Here is a 14,144-nt window from a genome sequence, read left to right as displayed (position 1 = left end):
GACCATTTTTTTGCAATGTGAGCAGCTCTACCATATAACTTTGTCTTTCGTTCCAATTCCAGGAGTATCTCAGGCTCCCTAAATCCTAGTACAGAAACAGGGGGAGGTTCTGCTTGTCCCTATACCCCACAAGCCCGGGGTTTTGAGCCACCCCATCCCAGGTGGGTGCGTGGAGGACAAGGCAGGACAGGCTGGCAGCTTATCTGGCCAACTCCGATGCTGCTCTAAACAGCATTTGACTACAATTCTCTTTTTTTTTTGTAGGGGGAGATAATTAGAGTTTTGGTTTTTTTTTTAATGGAGGTACTGGGGATTGAACCCGGCCCCCGTGCATGCTAAACACGCTACCACTGAGCTGTACCCTCTCCCCCAACTAAGGTCCCAGGTCCTGAAAGCCTGCAGCCCCCAAAGCCCCCAGATCAGGCCCTGTATCGCCTGGGCCTCTCCTGGCTCGGCCAGGATTGAAGGATGTAGGTCCTTTGGCTCGAAAAAAACCTCCCAGAGCACGGTCTTCCAAAAGGCCTGGTTCCCTCAGCCCCGCCGTGGCTGTTCCCCTAACGCGGTCCAAGCCTGGGCTGCTCAGTTCATGACACAAGAAGGACTTCACACGGGTGCAGAAAACACAGTGCCTGGCTAGCACCCTCATCCGTCCTCAGCTCCTCAGGATCAAACTGAAGCTACACTTCAAAACCACAAAGGGATCTGGGCATTTTAACTGCTGAGTGATGAACTGTGATTACGGTGGGACATAGTGATGACACACCAGGGAACAAGGGCTCTGCGCTCTGTAATTTGAGTTGGGATTTCGTTCAGCCCTCTACGAGGTCTCCAAAAACACCCACCGAAGGCCAAGTCACTAAAATTAGATGCTTATTTTCAGATACAGTTTTGGTAGGACAAACAAGAAGGGCTGCTCCCAGCCCAGGATCAACACGCACCCTGAGTGAAGGTAAGGAGAGAGAATTCCGAGAAACCAAGAGAGCAGATCTAAGAGTTCTCATCACAAGGGGAAAACCCGTTTTGTCTTTTTTTTCTTTTTGTGCGTGTGCCTATATGAGATCATGGACGTTAACGAAACTGGTTGCGGTGATCATTTCACAATATACGTAAGTCATCATGCTGCGGACCCTACTCTTACCAGTGCTGTGTGTCCATGATATCTCAAAAAAACTGAAAAGTAAAAAAAAAAAAAAATCCAAGAAACCAGCAGTCGGAGCTGTCTGGCAGGACGGGGCTGGGAGGGGAGGCTGGGGTTCAGGAATGGAAGAAGGATTTCATTTATATTGTTTGAAATTTTTAGGTTTTTTTTTTTTTTTTTAAATGGAGGTACTGGGGATTGAACCCAGGACCTCATGCATGCTAAGCATGTGCTCTACCACTGAGTTTTACCCTCCCCTTTAAAAAATTGTTTTGAGGTTTTTTTTCGTTTTTGTTTTTGTTTTTTACAATTTCACACTTAAAATTTTTTTAATTTATTTTTTGGGGAGAGGTAATTAGGTTTTTATTTATTTATTTTTAGAGGAGGTACTGGGGATTGAACTCGTGCATGTGAAGCACACACTCTACAGAGCTCTACCCTCCCCTGTTTTGATTTTTTAAATAAACCATAGCATAGATTACCCTTCATATAAGTGAATTTTTAAGATTAAGTTGAATTTAAAATCTATAAACAACGTGCTTATCCGTCAAGGAGAAAAACAGGGAAAAGCTGTGGTACTCAGGGTTTTGATTTACATTTCCAAATAAATAACAATTATGAATGGCTCAAAATCTGAGAGTACAAAAGACCCCATTCTCTGGCCACTGCCACCCTCCTCATGGGCATCCTGGTTGCCCATGTCTCGTGCATCCTTCCAGAGGTATTTATTCTTATCCGAGCAAACTGCACACGCACTCTGCCCCACCCTCTTTATCAACACACCTGGTAACACCTTCTGCCCCTTGCTCCTCCCACCAAGATGCATCTTGGTGATCTTTCCACCCCTGCATCAGAGAGGTGTGGCATCATTGACTTCACACTCCCCATCCTGACCAGCATTTAGGTTGTTTCCAAAGGTGTTCAATTACAAACAGGGCTCTAACCCTGTTCCCATTTGGAGGAACCTGTTGAGGTTGGCAGAGCAAGGACCCTGGAGCTGCATGGTCTGGTTTGACTCCTGGCTCTGCCACCGATGAGCTGTGTGGCCTTGGGCACGTGACTTAACCTGTTTTTCAGTTTCCTAGTCTGTAAAGCAAGGATAGTAATAACAGCAATGTCATCAACCTCATAGAGTTGCTTGGCAAATTAAATGGCTTTAATGCTGGTAGGACACTTAGAACAGTGCCTGTCATATAGGAGCTGCTACATAGGGCATTTTAAATCTAGTGAGCGGATCATTTCATATGTAAGCACATCTGTAGTCTATACTCCTTGTCAAAAAGAACGTGATTTGTTATTTTGATAGACATCGCCAAATTGTCCTCCACGGGGTGAGATCGCTTCACAGCCCTACAAAGCAACACATCAACACGCCCACCTCCCTACAGCCTTGGATGGATGATCTGTTACCTCAGAGGCATTCACCTTGCACTTCTCTTCCTGACATGAGATGCTGAGCATCTTTTCTGATGATTAAGAGCTTGACAGCTTTCTGATGTGATAAAATTGTAGCAATTTAGAAACTCAGAAATGTACCAGAAATATTTGCTGGGAGCAAGTGATGAGGCTTCTTCAAAGACGCAGAAAAGTGCACCTTGGCCATGTCTGCATTAAACACAAGTGAACAAGAAGGTGTTTTGCTCACACTTGGTTTAAACTTCTGGTCCTTTTCTTCATTGGCAAGAGATATTCAGGAGAGTCTAGGAGGGACCAGGCGCTGTGCTGGTGAGTTAGGGGCACAGAAAAGGGAGCAGGCAGGTAGAGGCGGCCCCAGAAGGAGCCCTCCCCTCTCCTAGAAGGTTCTAAGTGGAAAACCTGACCTGAGGGGAAGGTTTAGACAGCAGGGATTTTGGAGACATTTCCTTCCTTTTTCTTTTACTTAAAGGTGAACATGCTTTTTAAAACTTTTTATCTATTTTATTTTTTGGGGGGGGGGTAATTAGGCTTTTAAAAAATTTTATTTATTCTAATGGCAGTACTGAGGATTGAACCAGATTGTGCATCTAGGCATGCACTCTACCACTAAGCTATACCCTCCCCTCCAACATGCTCATTTACTTGTACCAAAGGAGTCTGTTTTTCCTGCCTTCTGTCTTTTCTGCCTTTGTAAGACATGAAAATAAGTATTACACTGGATGATATAATTTGAAGTGCAATTCTCTGTTTAAGGTTTTTTTTTTTTTTTATGGTTGGGGTTAATTAGGTTTATTTGTCTTATTTATTTATTTTAATGGAAGTACTGGGGATCGAACCCAAGACGTCATGCTTGCTAAGCACGCGCTCTACCATGAGCTATATCCTCCCCAGAATTATAATTTTTTTGACAGCAAGATATTTTACCACATGAATATAAGCATTTATGTAGCCAGTCTCTCAGGACAGGGTTGTACTAGGACATGCATTCCAGTTTCCTTTTCCTTTTTGCTTTCATGCACGAACTTGCCAGGAATCTCCCTTGCTCTATCTGAACTGCTCTCTCCAGGTAGGTTCCCCAAAGAGAGTAAGACATTGTTAAGGCCCTTGACACATAATGTTAAGAAGTCAAATGACCTCTCCATGGGGTTTAGCATCTCATGTAGCTCGATTCAAAAACAGTCAGGTGATATTCAATTTCTTTTTTTTTTGGGGGGGGGGTTTTAATTGAAGTATAGTCAGTTTACAATGTTGTGTCAATTTCTGTATAGCACAATGTTTTAGTTATACGTATATTTACATATATTCCTTTTCATACTCTTTTTCATTATAGGCTATTACAAAATATTGAATATAGTTCCCTGTGCTGTACAGTAGAAACTTGTTATATAGCTATTCAATTTCTGGTAATAACATATAATAGAAAAGAATCTGAAAACAAAATACATATGTATGTGCATGTATTACTGAATCACTTTGCTGTACACCTGAAACTAACACTGTAAATCAATTACACTTCCAGAAAAAAAATTTTAAAAAAACAAAAAAACAACCAGGTGAGACCACAGAGCACCTGGGACACGCCACTAAGTTCCCTTGGAAGAACTGCACCTGGTCTACAGTTCCTCGCCGCACCCCGATCCCGTCCACTGGTGCAGAACCAGCTGGAGTGAGTCAGAGGGGTCAGATCTCAGTGACTTGGCATCACAGACGAAGGCAGAGACACACAGGCATGTGCAGCTCTGAGCTCTAGTCTTCAGTGTCATCCTTTCCTCATGGTAAGCCACCACCCAGAGTATCCAGCCCCAGCTGAGATCAGGTCCCCTGAGTCCCCCATGCCCACCATGCCCAGAGTCTGCCCTCGCTTTGGGGAGATGAGACATGTGAGTGTGGATGAACCAAGGAAGAAGAACACATTCATGGAGACACCAGACCAGAGACCAGTCCACGCTCAACAGAACTGCCAACGGGAGGTGAGGGGACTTTAGGATGTGGGTCTGCTTTGGACAAAGCATTTAACGAGCGTGTGCTGTTTATTAGTCAAGAGAGTCGGCATGCCTGGTCCAGTTTACCCTTACCAAAACCCAACTAGCACCATTAATTCCTTAATTTCCAGGAAGAGGTCTTAAAAGACGCCCAAATCCAAATGCTTTGGCTTTCTCTCCATCGGATTCCCAAGACCAAAGAAGAAATGTCACAAGCACAGCCCAGGCAACTGTGATTGTGAGAGACAGAGGCTAATCCGCTGCTAATGCCCTCTGAGGCTGCCAATAAACGGTTTTATCCTCATTCATTATCTCTGTGCGGCATTTCTCCTCGAAGAATTGAATTCGTAATGAACAAACAGGATTACTCCTATTCGAAGACAGAACGAGACTTAAGGGCAGGCTCAGGTTGAATCTGCCAACAGGAAAGGACCAAGGTAATAAAGCTCTTCTCTCCCCAGCATTTGGAATTAAGTCTTAAAAATCCTTGAGAGGGAAATTCACAATCAGAGACAAACCAAATAGACATGGGGAAAGGTTTTGTTAGACTAAGGACTCGGAATTACTACTTTTGAATTCCTGGGTTTTCTTTGGCCAGAAGAGAAGTTATCAACAATAAAGGATTTATTAGGGGAGGGTACAGCTCAGTGGTAGAGTGTGTGCTTAGCATGCACAAGGTCCTGGGTTCAATCCTCAGTACCTCCATTAAAAAAATAATAAATAAGTAAATAAATAAACAGAATTGCCTCCCCCTCCATAAAAAAATTAAAGGATTTATTAATTCTCTCCCAATCCCCACTTTAAAACATGCAGTGAGAAATTCTTTAGTCGAAACACAGAAAAGAAAGAGAGGCCTCAGAAAATCAAGAAATCTGTTACAGCCTAACACTCCAGGGGAGGTTTTTTTCCCTCCTGAGGTCTGGGGAACCTGAGTTCACAAAGTTTAACGCGGCGGTTTGAGTGGAAGGAATAAAAAGGCTCACCTCCCTCTGTGTATAAAAATATGCAAGGATACTTTTAGAGGGTGAATTTGATGGGATATGAATTATATTTCAATACAGCCATTATATCAAATATTAGACACACACACACAGAAATATCAGCTTTGACTCAATACATTTAACACATGGTTATAAATGCACTTTAAGTCCACATTACAAAAAGCAAAAGGGGGGAAGATAAGGAGAATTCAGGAAGTGGCCTGGCAAGGAAAAGGAAGGATGGATATGCCCTGTACACACAGAGGCACACGCACACCTCCAGAGCCAGATATACAACTGGGCAGATGGGAGAACCTTCCCCTTTATCTTGTGGCCATAAAATCCTTTAAAGATGGTATTTTCAGCGCCAGAAGAAAGATCTACAAATCCTGAGCTCCAATATTTCTTGGGGGTGAAGTGTAGAAACAAATACTCATTTGGTAAAGAACAATCACTTGTAGCATTAGACAACTGGAATTATCATCTTTTACCTTTTCTTTTTCACGGTAAGAAATCAATCGTTGAAAGAGACAAACACCACTGCACGGTTTAGAACAAAGACAGCAGTGCTCTCCACCGCACCCAGCCTCACCTGGACCCAGCCTCCTCCCACGCGGGGAGCGGGCGGCCACCTCGGTTACAGTGATGCTCATCTGCGGTGACCTAGTTTCTGAGTGTTAGATGCCATCCAGCACCTTCACATCCAGGACATCGGGGAATCCTTTCTCTTACTTCATCCCACCCCACTGCACGTCCTCCCTGTGTTCCCAATTCTCTCCTAACACCATTTCTCACGGGGTCAGTATTTCCCGTCTCCTCTCCCAATCCACTCCCAGGTCTCCCAGCCTCGCTATGGACTGTCTAACTTTTGCCTCATGTTTAAAGTTCTCAAGGCATTTCTCTGGTTCTCCCACTACTCCTTTTTAAAATGTAGCATCCTCTTCTTACCTCATAGCTGAAACACTTTATCTTCCCTGAGGGTACCGATGAGATAGGGGAGTTATATGCTGGTCTCTACCACATCATTCCTGGTTCAGGGCTCCTAAATCCTTTGTAAATTCCTAAGTGATAAAAGTACCAGGAGCAACTTTTGTTCTGAAGAGATGACTCTGGGGGAAGGGGGCTCCTGGACAGGGCTGGTCACCAGAAGACCAAACCATGATTCGAAGCTTGGGATTTTCAGCCCCGCTCCCTACTTCTCCAGAGAGGGGAGGGGGCTAAAAATGGAGTTAGTCATTGGCCCTGTCTGCACGAGGAAGACTCCATAAAATCCTAATAATGTGGGGTTGAGGGAGCTTCTAGGGGGTGAACACGTCAACCCAGGAGGGGGATGCACCCCAACTCCACAAGGACAGAAGCTCCTGTGCGTGGGACCCTTCCAGACCTCGCCCCTTCTGTCTCCTCATCTAGCTGTTCATCTGTGTCCTTTAATACACAGATAAACGTGAGTATTTCCCTGGGTTCCAGTTGCCGCTGTAAATTAACGGCACCCAAGGAGAGGGATCTTGAGACCTTCAGGCACGGGTGATAACCCAGGCTTACAACTGGGACCTGAAGAGGGTGCGTGCGTGTCGGGGATACGGTCTTGTGGGACTGAACCCTTACCCTGTGGGACCTGACGCTGGGGCCAGACACTTCGCTCTCACCACTACACTACCTGCGTTCCACTTGTCTGGCTATGCAGTACTTTTATTATCATCCAGTTCCATTTTTATTACCATCCAGTTCCACTGATTTCCTATTTTAAATTATGATTTTTTTCATTTGACACATAAGTAATTCAGAAGGGTTCTTCAGCTATCGAATGCATGGGATTTTTCTAGTTATCTTTGAAATTTTGATTTCTTAAGTGTAATGTCAGAGAACAGCATTTATGTACTACCCATCCTTGGAAATACCCCGCAGCTTGCCAAATGGCCGACTATGTGGCCAATTTTCATAAATAATCCATCTGTGCTTGAAAGGCTAGTGTATTCTGGGTGTCATGTTCCAATAGGCGCATTGGTTGGACCTAAATTGTCAGTTGTGATGTTCAAATCTTCTCTTCCTACAGATTTATTTTTATTTTTTTGGGAGGGAGGCAATTAAGTATGTATGTATGTATGTATGTATGTATTTATTTATTTAATGGAGGGACTGGGGATTGAACCCAGGACCTCGTGCATGCTAAGCATGCGCTCTACCCCTAAGCTATACCCTCCCTCCTCTTCCCACTGATTCTTGCTGTTTTATCTATCAAATACATTTGAGGTATGCTGACTCTCCCACCTTGTATATGAGTGTCTCTTTTCTCTTTGTAGCTTTAACAAGTTTTTGCTTTATATATTTCGAGGCCATCTTAAAATTGAACAGACTCTTTTATCAGGACGTAGTGACCCTCTTTAGTCTCAGTAATGCTTTTCACCGTCGCATTTCTGTTTGTCTGTTAATATAACTACATCAGCTTTCTTTTGGTTAGTATTTGCTCGGTGTATCTTTCCCCATCCACTTTATTTGTAACTTTGCAGTTTTCTTATAATTTAGACATCGTTCTTACATATATAGTTATACCAGTCAGTCCCAGCAGGAAGCAGACAGCATAATTAAGCTGGGATAATCCAATGAGGCTTTAATAAAGAGACTATTTACAAAGGTGTGAGCAAAGCGAAACAAAGCCAGAGGGGACAGTGGGGTTCCCTGGGGCCAGGAACAGAAGGGGTGTTAAACCCGGAGATGTGCTATAATCTATGGAAGGGCGGAGAAGGGGCTGGGACCCTGAGGGATGCTGGAGGGATAAACAGCTCATAAATAAATATCTCCTCCTGCTTCCGAGCTCCCGCTGGAGTTTCCCCTTGGCTGAACTCAATCATAAGCCAGAGGCAGAGTCTGTGGACAAGCCAGTCTCAGGGCAGAGGGGACAGAGGAGAGTGGAGAGTGGGCCCAGTGGGAAAATGAAATATACCTGGCACAACAGTAAACACATGTAAAAAAAAAAAATCCAACATGACAATCTTTGTCTTCTAAATGGAGCAATTTGTTGATTCACTTTTACGGACCCTATCCGGACGGCTGGGCTGATTTTTAACAACTTGTTTTGTGTATTCTAGCTATTTTGTTCTTGTTGCCAGACACGGAAGTCCACAACATCGTTTAACATTTCGGTTTTGTCTATGTTTTTGGGTACTTTGCTAGCTATTTAGGAAAAATATTTACTTTACGCTAAAAAAAAAAAATCAGATAGATGATGAAGAAAATCAAATCATAAACAAACGGAATAAAAATAGAATGAAACCTCCCAACAACAACAACAACAAATAATAATAATAATAAAATCCTGCTTCTTAAAAAAAAACCCACACACACTTTGTACATAAACATTTTGAAGTATTCACCCTCATTAGTAATGATCACAATGCAAATTAAGGGAAGATACCCTTCATCGCCTCTAAAACTGGCAATTGAGCATACCTACCTGTGCCCGAGGAGGGCGTACGTTGCTTCAACTATTCTGAAAAGCAAACTGGTAACATGTATCAAGACTAGATTATATTTGTGGTTTCCACCTGTTCTCTGTCCCAGTCATTCTACTTCTGGTGAACCATCTCAAGGAAATAATTTTCAATTTTTGAGAAAGCTTCCTGCCCTAAGCTGTCTATTTATAATAGCAAAAACCCCAGAAAACAATCCACATATCCAACAATATAGGGATGCTTAAATAAATTACGGTTTTTCTACTTGGTGAAGCACTATAAAAATATATAAAATGCTGCTTACAAAGGATATATATAATGACATCAAAAAGTGTTTGATATGCAAGTAACAAAAAGAAACACAAAGTTATGTCCGCAGCATGGTTAGAACTCTGTAAAATGTCAAGGAAAAAAAAAGACCAAATAGAAATAGAGACATAGTTTTGAACATGATGTGTTTCTGAAAATAGTAAAGTCAAATGTTCAAAAATTAAAAGCACTTATGTATTTGGGTGAGGGTGGGATTTGGTTGCCAGAATGCTGACCGGTGCTAGCACCGCAGACATTGAGGTGCACCTTTCAAAGCAAATGGGGTTAAACATGACCCTCTGGACAACCATGCGTAGGGCGACTGGAAACCTCACGGAGCTCTTCGGCTCTGATTCCCGGGAAGAGGGAGTGATTCTCTACAATCACACTTTCCAGCATGAGAGCTTAGTGACAAACTTGAAAGCCAGCACAGAAGCCATGTGCTTGAAACCCGACTTTCTCTCTAGCCAGATAGACGGAGCCACCCAACACAGATGGCAAAGCTGCAATTCTTGCTCTGGGAAGGAAGATGAGCTCAAAACAGATGTCAGTTCACCCTTGGTCAATAAAACTAGCAAGAAACTGACAACAGCTACGCTCTTAGGGAGCAAGAAACACACAAAAGAGCTACTGAGCGGAAATCAAGAAACTGTGGAACTTTTTATGATGAAAAAGGGAAACAAAATAGTCACCCAGGAGAGACTAATTCCTTCCCCTTTTAAGCGAAGATTAAACGTTTTATTGAGCGTGCACAGCTGAACACAGAGTTGATTCAAATGATATGAGCTCCCAATTTAGGCTGGGTGAATATCTGTTTATTGCATCACCTGACAAGCACCCGTGAGCCACGTCCCAGGTACTGAGTGCCAAGGAGAGGGGACCTCATCCTGCAGCTCTGAAGGCACGGCCAGCACAGTGTCACGCTGGGCCAGGTCGCAGTGGGGTCCCCGCGATGGCCCGTCCCTCTCCAGCAGCTCACAGGGACACTGAAGCTCATATTCAGTCTCCCTAGAACATGTGCTTTAAGCCAGGTTCTCTGGAGAATAAGGGGCTGAGGCTTTCCTAGGAGGTGCAATCCCGGGGAACATGAGCGACATGGAGGGGAGGCTGGATTTCATGTCTCCCCTGGGAGTGGAGAGAAAAGCCACCCTTGGGGCACAGAGCTGGTGCGGTGTGAGATTTACAGAGCAAACCATCATTAGGGTACACAGTTCAATGTAGGATGCGTGAACTAGTATGAGTGAAGTCTTGAAAGGAATGTACTTCCCTGGGCTGTCTCTAGTCCCCTCCCTTCCATTCAGGTGTGAACAAAGAATACTGCCAGCCATGTCAATAAACAAAGGATGTTGTGGCCATCAAGTCATCAGCTGCTACTGCCACCCCCAATGGTGCCCCCTGAGGGGCCTCAGGAGGTGGAAGAACAGGACACTGGCCCGAGACAGCCAGGTGCGTCTCAAAGGAATGATTTCAATGAGCCCAGACCTTTTCACCTTCCTGTACAAAGAAAGCACTAAATTCCTTAACTTGGCATGTCTAGTTTTCTCTAACAGTAACCTTTTGATGTTCTGACTACCTGATCTTTGTTGCAAAAACTTACATATCATGGCTTCTACCTTGCCACTTTGGAGAAGTCTCTTAGAGAGCTCTGAGAGGCTGCCTCCCAGCCTCTAGTCCTCAGAAAGTCCACCGAATGAAACAACTCTCAACACTGTGCATTTTATTTCGGTCGACACAAGTGAGCACAACAGCTGTGAAGGTCACCACCGAACAGGACCAGGCAGAACTCAGAACGTGACACAGAAGAGAAACACATGATGAGTGCTGAGGAAGGTAATTCCAAGAGTTGTTGTGTCAGAGCAGGCAGGCAGCCAGATATGAGCAGAGAAAGGGGACACAGGCCAAATGGCAGGAACTGGACAAAAAAGGGGGTCATGGAGCCAAATGTAGGAAACCATACATCATGTAAACAACAGGGGTCCCTGGGCAGGCAGAGAAAAACAGGAACTTCTGGGCTAATAAGTAGTCACAAATTTTGAGGTGACAAGTGGCCTGGAGGTCGACAAAGAAAAGTGGGAAAAGGCAGGAATCTCCAGTGTCTGAATGTAATCTTTTGCTCATTATGCCCTCATTACAATAAAATTAGCCTTGCAGATTAGAAGTACCCAGCATGCACTGATGCTGTGACACTTTCTATCCAGACTAAATAAGGACAAAAATCCCTCCTCCCTTCAGGAAGGTGGAGCTTGGTTGGAAATCAGGGAATACGACCCCAAACCCCTCCCTTCCCAATGAATATTCCACCCATTCATTTTACACCCTAAGTAACCAACTTGTCAAAGAAACTCAAGGCAGCTGCTCACCTGAGCCTCCCCACTCTTCCCTTGAGAGTGTGCTATGCATCTCTTGATAAATCCCCACTTTACTTTCTTAATCTTCATGTCTCAAACTCTGAATTCTTTCTGTCATGAGACAAGAACTTAATCACTGGCAACAGTTGGGGCTTTAGATGTTTCAGATCCTAATCCTAAAATCTTCAACCTCCCCCTGAGGCATCTGTTCATGTCAAACCTTCTACCTGTGAGCCTCCCCCTGGCCTGCGAGGTATATACTGCCATTCCCATCACACTTGGGCAGGACAGGAGGCTGAGAGAGGTTCCAGGACCAGGCTAGCAAGTGGCCCAGCTGGAATTCAGACCGCACCTGTAGACACCCAAAACAGAGTCCCCAGCCCTGATTCCCATGCCCCGACCTGAGCATCTGCGGCAGCCTGGTCTTCCCCTCAGCACCCACCTTCTCACAGACACTCTCTCCTCCCAGTCAAGTTGACCTGATTGTGGTTCAGGTCTGATCCTCACGCCTTATCTGTGCCCCTACAGCTCACTCTGTAAGTTTTGGTTAACACACAAAAATTCTGCCTGCACCTCTTTGATCCTGCTCTGTTCAACTTTCAGGTTTATGGGAAGGAGAAAACCAAAGATGGGATTCCATGGGAGCCAGCTGGTGGAGTCAGGTATGCTGGGCAGGGCTCCAAAGAAAGCTGAGATGTGTGGGAGCTTCATAAACGGCTCTGACCCCAGGGACGCACCCGCGAGCACATAAAATCCACTCAAAAGCCAACGCATAGTCAACAATCTTACGGTTACCGGGGGAAAGGGGGTGGGAAGGGATAAATTTGGGAGTTTGAGATTTGCAAATGTTAACCACTGTATATAAAAATAGATTTAAAAAACGCAAATTTCTTCTGTATAGCACAGGGAACTATGTTCAATATCTTGTAATAACCTTTAATGCAAAATAATATGAAAATGAATATATGTATATACATGCATGACTGGGACATTGTGCTGTACACCAGAAACTGACACACTGTAACTGATTATATCTCAAAAAAACAAAAAAAATCCAATGTAGCTCATGGAGGATGAGCTCCTCACAGTAGTTCCAAAACCCAAGCTATAGGTGAGTAAATGTTTCTTTTGTTTGAGAAAAAAAAATGCTTAATAAAAAGAAAGCATAGAGATGGACTTGCTGAGCTCAAGACAGAAGAGTTTTCTGCTCCTGCCTGTTGACTGGAGAGTGGTCCAGCTCGCCCTCGTCTCACCTGCCCTCGATTCTGGTGTTTCCAAATTCCTGGCTTCTCCAGAATCACAGCCCTTTCAGTTTTCTTCAAAGGCACCGAGGCAGGTCTCTACCTGTTACCTCTGGGCTGGAACTTTCCTGGAGGGCAAATGGACCAGTTCCTAGAGGCTGCGGTTAGAACCTACACTTGTGGGAAGAGGGGGAAAGGGGACCTGAGCTTCCATGACAATCTGTCATGTGCCAGATTGTGCTAGAAATGTTCACTTCCATCAGGTGCTCCAAACACACCTATGAGGGAATTACTATGACTCATGAGGCCTCCTAGGCAGGAACTGGTGGAGCTGGTATTGGGACCCAGGACCCGTTCCCTCCACATGCATGCTCTTCATTGCCCTGTGGCCTCACGTGCAGAAATCCATGCACATTCTGGTTATTGTTTGGGAATCCCTGAGGCTTCTGCTTGTTGGTTTGCTATTGTAATTTCATTTATATTTTCTTCCATAATTGAAAAGATGAAACGTCTATTGTTGACTGCTTCTTTGTAGTTTTCCTTTATAAATTGCCTTTGGAAGCTCTTTGCCTATTTTGTGTGTGTGTGTGTGTTTCAGTGGAGGTACTGGGGACAGAACCCAGGACCTCATGCATGCTAAGCATATGCTCTACCACTAAGCTATACCCTCCTCCTCCTGTCTATTTTTCTAGAGGGATGCTTTGCACATTTCTTAGTGATTTGTAAAAATTTCTTAGTGATTCTTTATATATTAAGGCTACAGTCCAGTATAACACTCCATTTGCGATCAGCTAACCATGGGAGCTGAGGTATTAAAAGATAAAGAAGGTGTCTGTCCTTGTGTTGGAATTTTTTACACCAAATGCTGTTTCAATGATCTCCCTTGAAAAAAATGACTTTTTGGCATATTGAGAACTTGAATGATGACTGTTTACTGAGTAGCAACATTTAGTTAAAAAAAAAAAGCTTGATTTATTAAATAAATAGTTAAATCAATGGCAATTAGACCCTTACTCCTCCGAGTGGGTTTTGGAAAGAAATAAACCAATGAAATGAGAGCTCCTGATTGTGATGTCTGGCCCCTGCAGAGAGACCACGGCTCTACTCAGAGGGAGCTGGCTACTGGGATAAAGAGGAGTTGGAGTGTGGCAGGCAGTGCACTCGGTCATAACTGAATGCATCCCCTTTAAAGTAAATTCATTCCAAAAGAAAGTCCTCCACCTCACCATTCCCAACAGGCAGTGGTGCACCGGGGCCGGCTCCCATTGACCTAACAGTGCC

At 44.1% G+C, this 14,144-nt stretch overlaps 1 protein-coding gene across 2 annotated transcripts in view; it reads right to left on the bottom strand.

Moving 5' to 3' along the window:
* Positions 1–14,144, bottom strand: part of PCSK6 (proprotein convertase subtilisin/kexin type 6) — a 167,875-nt gene that overhangs the window by 23,236 nt on the left and 130,495 nt on the right. The gene's annotated exons all lie outside the window — the stretch shown is intronic.

The sequence above is a fragment of the Camelus bactrianus genome, chromosome 27 (assembly GCF_048773025.1).
Source record: "Camelus bactrianus isolate YW-2024 breed Bactrian camel chromosome 27, ASM4877302v1, whole genome shotgun sequence".
NCBI classification, from domain to species: domain Eukaryota; kingdom Metazoa; phylum Chordata; class Mammalia; order Artiodactyla; family Camelidae; genus Camelus; species Camelus bactrianus.
Note: the sequence above shows the minus strand (reverse complement) of the source record. Positions and strands in the feature narration are given on the sequence as shown.